This window comes from Thalassophryne amazonica, chromosome 5 (genome assembly GCF_902500255.1).
Source record: "Thalassophryne amazonica chromosome 5, fThaAma1.1, whole genome shotgun sequence".
In the NCBI taxonomy this organism is placed as follows: Eukaryota; Metazoa; Chordata; class Actinopteri; order Batrachoidiformes; family Batrachoididae; genus Thalassophryne; species Thalassophryne amazonica.
In genome coordinates, this window is record NC_047107.1 from 91753357 (window position 1) to 91767491 (window position 14135).

At 41.3% G+C, this 14135-nt stretch overlaps 1 protein-coding gene and 1 long non-coding RNA gene across 7 annotated transcripts in view; one reads left to right on the forward strand and one right to left on the reverse strand.

Annotated features, from left to right (window-relative positions):
* Positions 1-14135, forward strand: part of ksr2 (kinase suppressor of ras 2) — a 494388-nt gene that overhangs the window by 152187 nt on the left and 328066 nt on the right. The window lies entirely within an intron of this gene.
* Positions 1-14135, reverse strand: part of LOC117510950 — an 18545-nt gene continuing 4410 nt past the window's right edge. The window contains exons 2-3 of the long non-coding RNA XR_004560852.1: positions 9511-9517; positions 1-10 (exon numbers count right to left, since the gene is read on the reverse strand). This is a non-coding gene — a long non-coding RNA (uncharacterized LOC117510950). The remainder of the gene's footprint in view (positions 11-9510; positions 9518-14135) is intronic.

Genomic DNA, 14135 nt, shown 5'->3' on the forward strand with positions numbered 1-14135 from the left:
TCTTCATTGGCTTCCTGTTAATTCTAGAATAGAATTTAAAATTCTTCTTCTTACTTATAAGGTTTTGAATAATCAGGTCCCATCTTATCTTAGGGACCTCGTAGTACCATATCACCCCAATAGAGCGCTTCGCTCTCAGACTGCAGGCTGACTTGTAGTTCCTAGGGTTTGTAAGAGTAGAATGGGAGGCAGAGCCTTCAGCTTTCAGGCTCCTCTCCTGTGGAACCAGCTCCCAATTCAGATCAGGGAGACAGACACCCTCTCTACTTTTAAGATTAGGCTTAAAACTTTCCTTTTGCTAAAGCTTATAGTTAGGGCTGGATCAGGTGACCCTGAACCATCCCTTAGTTATGCTGCTATAGACGTAGACTGCTGGGGGGTTCCCATGATGCACTGTTTCTTTCTCTTTTTGCTCTGTATGCACCACTCTGCATTTAATCATTAGTGATCGATCTCTGCTCCCCTCCACAGCATGTCTTTTTCCTGGTTCTCTCCCTCAGCCCCAACCAGTCCCAGCAGAAGACTGCCCCTCCCTGAGCGTGGTTCTGCTGGAGGTTTCTTCCTGTTAAAAGGGAGTTTTTCCTTCCCACTGTAGCCAAGTACTTGCTCACAGGGGGTCGTTTTGACCGTTGTGGTTTTACGTAATTATTGTATGGCCTTGCCTTACAATATAAAGCGCCTTGGGGCAACTGTTTGTTGTGATTTGGCGCTATATAAAAAAATTGATTGATTGATTGACATTGTTTTTGCAAAGTTACACACCGATTTAATGTTAATTTTAGTGACCTCCGATTGGCGTAACCGGGTGTCATTACTGCCCAAATTTACGCTTAGCTTTAGCCAGCAGTTTCAAATTTCCTTCAATGTCGCCTGCTCTGGCCCCCGGAAGACAATTGACTATGGTTGCTGGTGTCGCTAACTTCACATTTCGCAAAACAGAGTCGCCAATAACCAGAGTTTGATCCTCGGCGGGTGTGTCGTCGAGTGGGGAAAAACGGTTAGAGATGTGAACGGGTTGGCGGTGTACACGGGGCTTCTGTTTAGGGCTACGCTTCCTCCTCACAGTCACCCAGTCAGCCTGCTTTCCCGGCTGCTCGGGATCTGCCAGGTAACTAACGGCGGCTAAGCTACCTTGGTCCGCACCGACTACAGGGGCCTGGCTAGCTGTAGAATTTTCCACGGTGCGGAGCTGAGTCTCCAATTCGCCCAGCCTGGCCTCCAAAGCTACGAATAAGCTACACTTATTACAAGTACCGTTACTGCTAAAGGAGGCCGAGGAATAACTAAACATTTCACACCCAGAGCAGAAAAGTGCGGGAGAGACAGGAGAAGCCGCCATGCTAAATCGGCTAAGAGCTAGTAGCTACGCTAAGCTAGCGGATTCCTAAAAACACGCAAAGTGAATAATGTGTAAATAATTTAGAGGTGATTCAGCAGAAGGAGTGCTTTAGTTAAGGCACGTAAAGATTACACTGGGAAACAAATCGTAATCTAGACAACTAGATCAATCACTAATGATTAAATGCAGAGTGGTGCATACAGAGCAAAAAGAGAAAGAAACACTCAGTGCATCATGGGAACCCCCCAGCAGTCTAAGTCTATAGCAGCATAACTAAGGGATGGTTCAGGGTCACCTGATCCAGCCCTAACTATAAGCTTTAGCAAAAAGGAAAGTTTTAAGCCTAATCTTAAAAGTAGAGAGGGTGTCTGTCTCCCTGATCTGAATTGGGAGCTGGTTCCACAGGAGAGGAGCCTGAAAGCTGAAGGCTCTGCCTCCCATTCTACTTTTACAAACCCTAGGAACTACAAGTAAGCCTGCAGTCTGAGAGCGAAGCGCTCTATTGGGGTGATATGGTACTATGAGGTCCCTAAGATAAGATGGGACCTGATTATTCAAAACCTTATAAGTAAGAAGAAGAATTTTAAATTCTATTCTAGAATTAACAGGAAGCCAATGAAGAGAGGCCAGTATGGGTGAGATATGCTCTCTCCTTCTAGTCCCTGTCAGTACTCTAGCTGCAGCATTTTGAATTAACTGAAGGCTTTTCAGGGAACTTTTAGGACAACCTGATAATAATGAATTACAGTAGTCCAGCCTAGAGGAAATAAATGCATGAATTAGTTTTTCAGCATCACTCTGAGACAAGACCTTTCTAATTTTAGAGATATTGCGCAAATGCAAAAAAGCAGTCCTACATATTTGTTTAATATGCGCATTGAATGACATATCCTGATCAAAAATGACTCCAAGATTTCTCACAGTATTACTAGAGGTCAGAATAATGCCATCCAGAGTAAGGATCTGGTTAGACACCATGTTTCTAAGATTTGTGGGGCCAAGTACAATAACTTCAGTTTTATCTGAGTTGAAAAGCAGGAAATTAGAGGTCATCCATGTCTTTATGTCTGTAAGACAATCCTGCAGTTTACCTAATTGGTGTGTGTCCTCTGGCTTCATGGATAGATAAAGCTGGGTATCATCTGCGTAACAATGAAAATTTAAGCAATGCTGTCTAATAATACTGCCTAAGGAAAACATGTATAAAGTGAATAAAATTGGTCCTAGCACAGAACCTTGTGGAACTCCATAATTAACCTTAGTCTGTGAACAAGATTCCCCATTTACATGAACAAATTGTAATCTATTAGATAAATATGATTCAAACCACTGCAGTGCAGTGCCTTTAATACCTATGGCATGCTCTAATTTCTGTAATAAAATTTTATGGTCAACAGTATCAAAAGCAGCACTGAGGTCTAACAGAACAAGCACAGAGATGAGTCCACTGTCTGAGGCCATAAGAAGATCATTTGTAACCTTCACTAATGCTGTTTCTGTACTATGATGGATTCTAAAACCTGATTGAAATTCTTCAAATAGACCATTCCTCTGCAGATGATCAGTTAGCTGTTTTACAACTACCCTTTCAAGAATTTTTGAGAGAAAAGGAAGGTTGGAGATTGGCCTATAATTAGCTAAGATAGCTGGGTCAAGTGATGGCTTTTTAAGTAATGGTTTAATTACTGCCACCTTAAAATCCTGTGGTACATAGCCAACTAATAAAGATAGATTGATCATATTTAAGATCGAAGCATTAATTAATGGTAGGGCTTCCTTGAGCAGCCTGGTAGGAATGGGGTCTAACAGACATGTTGATGGTTTGGAGGAAGTAACTAATGAAAACAACTCAGACAGAACAATCGGAGAGAAAGAGTCTAACCAAATACCGGCATCACTGAAAGCAGCCAAAGATAACGATATGTCTTTGGGATGGTTATGAGTAATTTTTTCTCTAATAGTTAGAATTTTATTAGCAAAGAAAGTCATGAAGTCATTACTAGTTAAAGTTAAAGGAATACTCGGCTCAATAGAGCTCTGACTCTTTGTCAGCCTGGCTACAGTGCTGAAAAGAAACCTGGGGTTGTTCTTATTTTCTTCAATTAGTGATGAGAGGTAAGATGTCCTAGCTTTACAGAGGGCTTTTTTATAGAGCAACAGACTTTTTCCAGGCTAAGTGAAGATCTTCTAAATTAGTGAGACGCCATTTCCTCTCCAACTTACGGGTTATCTACTTTAAGCTGCGAGTTTGTGAGTTATACCACGGAGTCAGGCACTTCTGATTTAAGGCTCTCTTTTTCAGAGGAGCTACAGCATCCAAAGTTGTCTTCAATGAGGATGTAAAACTATTGACGAGATACTCTATCTCACTCACAGAGTTTAGGTAGCTACTCTGCACTGTGTTGGTATATGGCATTAGAGAACATAAGAAGGAATCATATCCTTAAACCTAGTTACAGCGCTTTCTGAAAGACTTCTAGTGTAATGAAACTTATTCCCCACTGCTGGGTAGTCCATCAGAGTAAATGTAAATGTTATTAAGAAATGATCAGACAGAAGGGAGTTTTCAGGGAATACTGTTAAGTCTTCAATTTCCATACCATAAGTCAGAACAAGATCTAAGATATGATTAAAGTGGTGGGTGGACTCATTTACATTTTGAGCAAAGCCAATTGAGTCTAATAATAGATTAAATGCAGTGTTGAGGCTGTCATTCTCAACATCTGTGTGGATGTTAAAATCGCCCACTATAATTATCTTATCTGAGCTAAGCACTAAGTCAGACAAAAGGTCTGAAAATTCACAGAGAAAGTCACAGTAACGACCAGGTGGATGATAGATAATAACAAATAAAACTGGTTTTTGGGACTTCCAATTTGGATGGACAAGACTAAGAGACAAGCTTTCAAATGAATTAAAGCTCTGTCTGGGTTCTGAGTTAATTAATAAGCTGGAATGGAAGATTGCTGCTAATCCTCTGCCTCGGCCCGTGCTACGAGCGTTCTGGCAGTTAGTGTGACTCGGGGATGTTGACTCATTTAAACTAACATATTCATCCTGCTGTAACCAGGTTTCTGTAAGGCAGAATAAATCAATATGTTGATCAATTATTATATCATTTACTAACAGGGACTTAGAAGAAAGAGACCTAATGTTTAATAGACCACATTTAACTGTTTTAGTCTGTGGTGCAGTTGAAGGTGCTGTATTATTTTTCTTTTTGAATTTTTATGCTTAAATAGATTTTTGCTGGTTATTGGTGGTCTGGGAGCAGGCACCGTCTCTACGGGGATGGGGTAATGAGGGGATGGCAGGGGGAGAGAAGCTGCAGAGAGGTGTGTAAGACTACAACTCTGCTTCCTGGTCCCAACCCTGGATAGTCACGGTTTGGAGGATTTAAGAAAATTGGCCAGATTTCTAGAAATAAGAGCTGCTCCATCCAAAGTAGGATGGATGCCGTCTCTCCTAACAAGACCAGGTTTTCCCCAGAAGCTTTGCCAATTATCTATGAAGCCCACCTCATTTTTTGGACACCACTCAGACAGCCAGCAATTCAGGGAGAACATGCGGCTAAACATGTCACTCCCGGTCCGATTGGGGAGGGGCCCAGAGAAAACTACAGAGTCCGACATTGTTTTTGCAAAGTTACACACTGATTCAATGTTAATTTTAGTGACCTCCGATTGGCGTAACCGGGTGTCATTACTGCCGACGTGAATTACAATCTTACCAAATTTACACTTAGCCTTAGCCAGCAGTTCCAAATTTCCTTCAATGTCGCCTGCTCTGGCCCCCGGAAGACAATTGACTATGGTTGCTGGTGTCGCTAACTTCACATTTCTCAAAACAGAGTCGTCAATAACCAGAGATTGATCCTCGGTGGGTGTGTCGCCGAGTGGGGAAAAACGGTTAGAAATGTGAACGGGTTGGCGGTGTACACGGGGCTTCTGTTTAGGGCTACGCTTCCTCCTCACAGTCACCCAGTCGTCCTACTTTCCCGGCTGCTCGAGATCTGCTGGAAGGGAACTAACGGCGGCTACACTACCTTGGTCCGCACCGACTACAGGGGCCTGGCTAGCTGTAGAATTTTCCACGGTGCGGAGCCGAGTCTCCAATTCGCCCAGCCTGGCCTCCAAAGCTATGAATAAGCTACACTTATTACAAGTACCATTACTGCTAAAGGAGGCCGAGGAATAACTAAACATTTCACACCCAGAGCAGAAAAGTGCAGGAGAGACAGGAGAAGCCACCATGCTAAACCGGCTAAGAGCTAGTAGCTGCGCTAAGCTAGCGGATTCCTAAAAATACACAAAGTGAATAATGTGTAAATAATTTAGAGGTGATTCAGCAGAAGGAGTGCTTTAGTTAAGGCACATGAAGATTACACTGTGAAACAAATCGTTATCTAGTTATCTAGATCAATCTAACTGCGCAGATTAAACAGCTAACAGATACAGAAAAACACCGCTGTGCTGTGGAACAGGAAGTGATGCAATACCGCAGTGAGAGCCAACCACCAGTAGAGGCAAGCAAGAGTCCAAAAAATATCACATTCTTATCTAAATTTAAATCATATGAAACAATTGCACAATATACGTATATTGAAAATTTTCATTTTAGCTTTAGTTCCAAAATTGTGGCATATCTTGAAGATAAATAGTTCTACTGTTTTTTAACTGACAAAAATGTATTTCTTGACCCGAAAAATCTATGATTTCATATGTCACTCATTCATATTAAGGAAATGTAGACTGAAATTTGGTCTGTCGCTCATTATATATTCAAAATGGCAGACATGTTTTGTGTCATCGACATATTTCAAGATGGCTCCCCTTTTAAATTCAATTAGTACATCTCAGAGAAGCCTCATGCCAAATTTCATGCTTTTATCTGGATGTGCACTAAATTTCAGGTAAGTCACCTGACTACACCAGACCAACTGAATTTTAAATAGTGTTGTGAAATACTATCACCAGAATGCAGCACTTTCAAATGCCAACAGTTTTAATATAAATAATAAAAATCATAACCAATGAATATACCTTTACAGTACTTAGCACAGTGCTTTCATTTGACCTCAAAAGATTCTCTTTTACTATACACACACACACACACACACACACACACACACACACACACACACACACACACACACACATATATATATATATATATATATATATATATATATATATAGTCATTTTGTAATTGATTAAAGAGTAAAAACTGAATAAATCAATTGTAAAGCCTAAAAGAAGTTTCTGTAGGATGTATTTTTGGCATAAGGTCAAGTGAAAGGGGGACGTATTGCCTTTGACTCATTGAGACGATTTATTACTGCTATAACAGACTGATGCAGTAGGTCAGCAGGTAGCAGCAGTGCTACAATAAGGATGCCAGCTGCCATTAAGCGCCGTAGAAGAAGAGAGTTGAAAGTTTGATTTACTCATAGGGACACCCGTTTTGAAAGGAACGCGTTTTGTGTCAAAATAAAGCCATAATTTTTTTTTTAAGTTAGTGGTTTTATATGACAATATAAACGGAGCATGGAAACAAATTTTGGCGGAAATCCATATGCAAACGGAGGTTTACACACAATTTTACGTCAAAATATTTTATTTTACAAAATACATCTAGTCAAAAACTCGGCATAGAGCTGCTTAAACTGGGTGTAGAGCTGCTTAACTCTGCATCATCAGTACACCGCAATATGCAACAATACATTGGCCCTGGTGTGAAAGGGCTTTACAGAATTTTGCGCACTTGGGTGGACAAACCTCAGATTGTACACTCATAAAGGCAATGGTTCAGGAATCTGTTGAGGATGCCCCTAGTTGTCTCCCTGGGGGGGGGGGGGGTGTCTTCCACGCATGTCCAAATGGGAGGAAGCCCCCAGGGAAGACTCAGGACACACCGGAGGAATTATATTTCCCAGCTGGCTTGGCAACCTCTCTGTGTCCCTTAAGAAGACTTAGAGCATTTAGCCAATGATAGGGAAGTAAGGAATGAGCTGCTTTGTCTGCTGTTACTGAGACCTGGACCCAGATAAGTGGCAGAAAATGACTGAAAGAATGAGTAAAGGAAAACTTAATAAATGGACAATACACCCTTTTTTGTGAGAAGACAATCCTTTAGTAAATCAGGCCCTCTGTGTCTGTCCAATCTGCTCCCGTAGATGAGCTTTTCAAATTTATTTAGAATAATAAGCAGTCTGAGCAGCTGGCAGAACATGTTTATCATCAGCAAGCAATCATTCCATTCAATATAAGATAGGGCTAGTATTGAGTGACATCACATGTGCACCAGTTCATCAGTTTTTGCAGGTGGCACCTTCTTCAACTGACTGCAGCAAACGTCACAGACTGTCAACAGACTCCTCCTTACCAGAGAGTGACCCAATAACCTTCGTTGTCTCATACTAAATTCTATTGAGGCTGTTTTAATTATTAACAAGGAGATGATCCGGAAAGACAGGTGTGAGCAGTGCAGTAGTGGAAAAAAAGTAACTTGAGCCAAAATTATGTCCAGGGTGTTTCCAGTGCTGTGAGGTATACCTCAAACAAATGGATGAAACTCAAAGATGTCAAATATCGCCATCAAATTTTTACATATACATTATACACAATACCGTGAAACCTCTGTATTTTTGCCCATGGTTATCATACCGTCTAAACCTCATACCAGCCAATGCCTAGTATCAACAAAGTATTGAGCAAAGGGCGTGAATACTTATGTACATGTGATTTATTAGTTTTTATTTTTAATAAATTTGCAAAAAAAACTTTTCATGTTGTCATTATGGGGTGTTGTGTGTAGAAATTTGAGAGAAAAAATGTATTTACTCCATGTTGTAATAAGGCTGTAAGATAAGAAAATGTGGGGGAAAAAAAAGTGAATCGCTGTGAATACTTTCCAGATGCATTTTAAGACTGCTCTTGTATGCAGTGATAATGAAACATCAAGCCATATCTCAAGATAAAAGGAGAAATGTATCTCTTTGGGTCAAAGGGTAATTCCTGATTATTGTCTTGTCAAAGTGCCAAGCAATTAAGTAAGAGAAAATTAGCCCCTAAAGAGCACTGTGAGCATATTAAAATTCAGAACGGGGTAACTTATTAAAATATGAAACACCTTTTGATAAATATTTTAGATCTTATGACAAGTTTTAATTTTCACCAGTGAAATGTTTGCAATTTTCATCCAAGGTTATACGGAAGTGGTGAACTCAAAAGAGGAGGCATTGAGAAACATAATATGAGCCTTTTGTCTTCATAATTTATTTTCTCGTCTTCAGGAATCGAGGGAACAAAGAAAGAAAACAATACATCTGCAATGAAGCTAAGTCCTACAGGCATACAGATACAAAAACCCAGTATGAGTGTCTCATGCCAGAACTGAACCACCAACTTGATATTTGCCAGCACCACCCTCCAAGCAATTATGATGTATTACAAGAGGTACTTGGCTATCCGAGAAGCACGGAGAGCTGCACTGTCTCTTGAGTTACAACATTTCCAGGCGCACACACAGACCATTGATTAGAGGAGCTCAACTCCCAGTCTATCAGCACTCAGAGACCGGTAATCAATTCTCTAATGCCATTTGAGACTATTCACTGCGACTATGATGCACCGCTCACCGCACAGATACACGCACACAAACAAACACGTGCACGATGATGTGTGGATGTAGCCCTGTCCACAACCAAGCACACACCTCACAGAGCCCAGATGGCCATCGTAAAAACAAAGGACTACTCCCAAATATTAACTTAGCAAGTGTAGCAGTGATAGGACACTGTCCGCTAACTGCATTATCAAAATGAGTGCATCTCTCCTGAGGCGGACTCTAGTTCCTGATTAGCTAGTAGTGGTGGACCCTGTTAGATGCCAAATCTGATCAGCATAGCACCAGACACAGGCAAGGCCAGTCAGGAACTCAGCCCCGAAGTCCCTTATCTCAACCGACAGGTCGCTGGTTTTTTAAATGGGCAATGATGTTTTTGTAAGAATTAATCAGATTGGACCCATGCTCATGATTGGGTTCTTACAGGACTGCTGATAGAAATGATGTGGCCCAATTTTTTTTCTGTGTTAGCAGTATCAGATAGAATTACTTTATGGGACCTTGTGTAGAGGAGGAAGAGCACAAATAATATGAGCTGAAGTCACCCGCTACCTATTAGTTAAAACTCATTTACTAGTGAATGCTTGAAAATAGGTAAGTCCTTTCAGTTTCTTCCTTATTTTCACTTGCGGTTGGAACACCAAAGTGGATCCGCATGTTCTTTTGGCGCAAGTTTTGCACCAGATATTTATTTAAAATTAGGCTGTTATAATAAATCGCCTGGTACCACTGACCTACTTAGTAACAGCAAAAAGCAAACTGAGATCAACCTCACTCCCACCCATTGGATCCCTCAAAACCCCCCACACACTTTTTTGTCTGTTTGTCTGTGTCTTGCTCCCTCCTCCTTGTGTGTGTGTGTGTGTGTGTGTGTGTGTGTGTGTGTGTGTGTGTGTGTGTGTGTGTGTGTGTGTGTGTGTGGATATAAACATGTACAGTAGTGTTCAGAATAATAGCAGTGCTATGTGACTAAAAAGATTAGTCCAGGTTTTGAGTATATTTCTTATTGTTACATGGGAAACAAGGTACCAGTAGATTCAGTAGATTCTCACAAATCCAACAAGACCAAGCATTCATGATATGCACACTCTTAAGGCTATGAAATTGGGCTATTAGTAAAAAAACAAAGTAGAAAAGGGGTTGTTCACAATAATGGTAGTGTGACATTCAGTCAGTGATTTCGTCAATTTTGTGGAACAAACAGGCGTGAATCAGGTGTCCCCTATTTAAGGATGAAGCCAGCACCTGTTGAACATGCTTTTCTCTTTGACAGCCTGAGGAAAATGGGACATTCAAGACACTGTTCAGAAGAACAGCGTAGTTTGATTAAAAAGTTGATTGGAGAGGGGAAAACTTATACGCAGGTGCAAAAAATTATAGGCTGTTCATCTACAGTGATCTCCAATGCTTTAAAATGGAAAAAACCAGAGACGTGTGGAAGAAAACAGAAAACAACCATCAAAATGGATAGAAGAATAACCAGAATGGCAAAGGCTCACCCACTGATCAGCTCCAGGATGATCAAAGACAGTCTGGAGTTACCTGTAAGTGCTGTGACAGTTAGAAGACGCCTGTGTGAAGCTAATTTATTTGCAAGAATCCCCCGCAAAGTCCCTCTGTTAAATAAAAGACGTGCAGAAGAGATTAATATTTGTCAAAGAACACATCAACTGGCCTGAGGAGAAATGTAGGAATATTTTGTGGACTGATGAGAGTAAAATAGTTCTTTTTGGGTCCAAGGGCCACAGACAGTTTGTGAGATGACCCCCAAAACTCTGAATTCAAGCCACAGTTCACAGTGAAGACAGTGAAGCATGGTGGTGCAAGCATCATGATATGGGCATGTTTCTCCTACTATGGTGTTGGGCCTATATATCGCATACCAGGTATCATGGATCAGTTTGGATATGTCAAAATACTTGAAGAGGTCATGTTGCCTTATGCTGAAGAGGACATGCCCTTGAAATGGATGTTTCAACAAGACAATGACCCCAAGCACACTAGCAAATGAGCAAAATCTTGGTTCCAAACCATCAAAATGAATGCCTCGCAGATGTGAAGAAATCATGAAAAACTGTGGTTATACAACTAAATACTAGTTTAGTGATTCACAGGATTGCTAAAAAAGCAGTTTTAACATAATAGTTTTGAGTTTGTAGCGTCAACAGCAGATGCTACTATTATTGTGAACACCCCCTTTTCTACTTTTTTTTACTAATAGCCCAATTTCATAGCCTTAAGAGTGTGCATATCATGAATGCTTGGTCTTGTTGGATTTGTGAGAATCTACTGAATCTACTGGTACCTTGTTTCCCATGCAACAATAAGAAATATACTCAAAACCTGGATTAATCTTTTTAGTCACATAGCACTACTATTATTCTGAACACTACTGTATATGCTTTATGATTGTTAATTTAATTACTATTCTCTATAATTTTTTTGTTTGTAATTGAAATATGTATCATTTACATAAAAACTGTTCAATACAAATTTGTTAACAATAAATAAAGAAATAAATAAAAAGTTTTGGCGTTCCGGTGATGACGTCAGACTAAGAGCAGCAGAGCCAGATAGCTCCCGGCCGACATACCGATAAAGTTATACATTTAAGCTGTTCTTGCAGCTATATGCACGTGCAGCCGAAAGATAAACGTCCGCAATCATGTCTGGGAAAGAGGGGGCAGCAAAGAGCATCGACAAGCGGAGAAATACTCAGAAAAACAACCCCCAAATGGCCGAGTCCAAAGATAGCGAAGGTGGCGAGTCTACACGGGCTAACACAGGTAGCATGGATAGCATTAAACCATGCACGCAGGATGACGTGGTTGTCGGACTCTGTAGTTTTCTCTGGGCCCCTCCCCAATCAGACCGGGAGTGACATGTTTAGCCGCATGTTCTCCTTGAATTGCTGGCTGTCTGAGTGGTGTCCAAAAAATGAGGTGGGCTTCATAGATAATTGGCAAAGCTTCTGGGGAAAACCTGGTCTTGTTAGGAGAGACGGCATCCATCCCACTTTGGATGGAGCAGCTCTCATTTCTAGGAATTTCATTTTCAACCAAACTTGGCCTCTACTGGTGGTTGGCTCTCACTGCGGTATTGTATCACTTCCTGTTCCGGAGCACAGCGGTGTTTTTCTGTATCTGTTAGCTGTTTAATCTGTGCAGTTAGCTTGATCTAGTTATCTAGATTACGATTTGTTTCCCAATGTAATCTTTACGTGCCTTAACTAAAGCACTCCTTCTGCTGAATCACCTCTAAATTATTTACACATTATTCACTTTGCGTGTTTTTAGGAATCCGCTAGCTTAGCGTAGCTACTAGCTTTTAGCCGATTTAGCATGGCGGCTTCTCCTGTCTCTCCCGCACGTTTCTGCTCTGGGTGTGAAATGTTTAGTTATTCCTCGGCCTCCTTTAGCAGTAACGGTACTTGTAATAAGTGTAGCTTATTTGTAGCTTTGGAGGCCAGGCTGGGCGAATTGGAGACTCGGCTCCGCACCGTGGAAAATTCTACAGCTAGCCAGGCCCCTGTAGTCGGTGTGGATCAAAGTAGCTTAGCCGCCGTTAGTTCCCCCCTGGCAGATCCCGAGCAGCCGGGAAAGCAGGCTGACTGGGTGACTGTGAGGAGGAAGCGTAGCCCTAAACAGAAGCGCCGTGTACACCGCCAACCCATTCACATCTCTAACCGTTTTTCCCCACTCGACGACACACCCGCCGAGGATCAAACTCTGGTTATTGGCGACTCTGTTTTGAGAAATGTGAAGTTAGCGACACCAGCAACCATAGTCAGTTGTCTTCCGGGGGCCAGAGCAGGCGACATTGAAGGAAATTTGAAACTGCTGGCTAAGGCTAAGCGTAAATTTGGTAAGATTGTAATTCACGTCGGCAGTAATGACACCCGGTTACGCCAATCGGAGGTCACTAAAATTAACATTAAATCGGTGTGTAACTTTGCAAAAACAATGTCGGACTCTGTAGTTTTCTCTGGGCCCCTCCCCAATCGGACCGGGAGTGACATGTTTAGCCGCATGTTCTCCTTGAATTGCTGGCTGTCTGAGTGGTGTCCAAAAAATGAGGTGGGCTTCATAGATAATTGGCAAAGCTTCTGGGGAAAACCTGGTCTTGTTAGGAGAGACGGCATCCATCCCACTTTGGATGGAGCAGCTCTCATTTCTAGAAATCTGGCCAATTTTCTTAAATCCTCCAAACCGTGACTATCCAGGGTTGGGACCAGGAAGCAGAGTTGTAGTCTTACACACCTCTCTGCAGCTTCTCTCCCCCTGCCATCCCCTCATTACCCCATCCCCGTAGAGACGGTGCCTGCTCCCAGACTACCAATAACCAGCAAAAATCTATTTAAGCATAAAAATTCAAAAAGAAAAAATAATATAGCACCTTCAACTGCACCACAGACTAAAACAGTTAAATGTGGTCTATTAAACATTAGGTCTCTCTCTTCTAAGTCCCTGTTGGTAAATGATATAATAATTGATCAACATATTGATTTATTCTGCCTAACAGAAACCTGGTTACAGCAGGATGAATATGTTAGTTTAAATGAGTCAACACCCCCGAGTCACACTAACTGTCAGAATGCTCGTAGCACGGGCCGGGGCGGAGGATTAGCAGCAATCTTCCATTCCAGCTTATTAATTAATCAAAAACCCAGACAGAGCTTTAATTCATTTGAAAGCTTGTCTCTTAGTCTTGTCCATCCAAATTGGAAGTCCCAAAAACGAGTTTTATTTGTTATTATCTATCGTCCACCTGGTCGTTACTGTGAGTTTCTCTGTGAATTTTCAGACCTTTTGTCTGACTTAGTGCTTAGCTCAGATAAGATAATTATAGTGGGCGATTTTAACATCCACACAGATGCTGAGAATGACAGCCTCAACACTGCATTTAATCTATTATTAGACTCTATTGGCTTTGCTCAAAAAGTAAATGAGTCCACCCACCACTTTAATCATATCTTAGATCTTGTTCTGACTTATGGTATGGAAATAGAAGACTTAACAGTATTCCCTGAAAACTCCCTTCTGTCTGATCATTTCTTAATAACATTTACATTTACTCTGATGGACTACCCAGCAGTGGGGAATAAGTTTCATTACACTAGAAGTCTTTCAGAAAGCGCTGTAACTAGGTTTAAGGATATGATTCCTTCTTT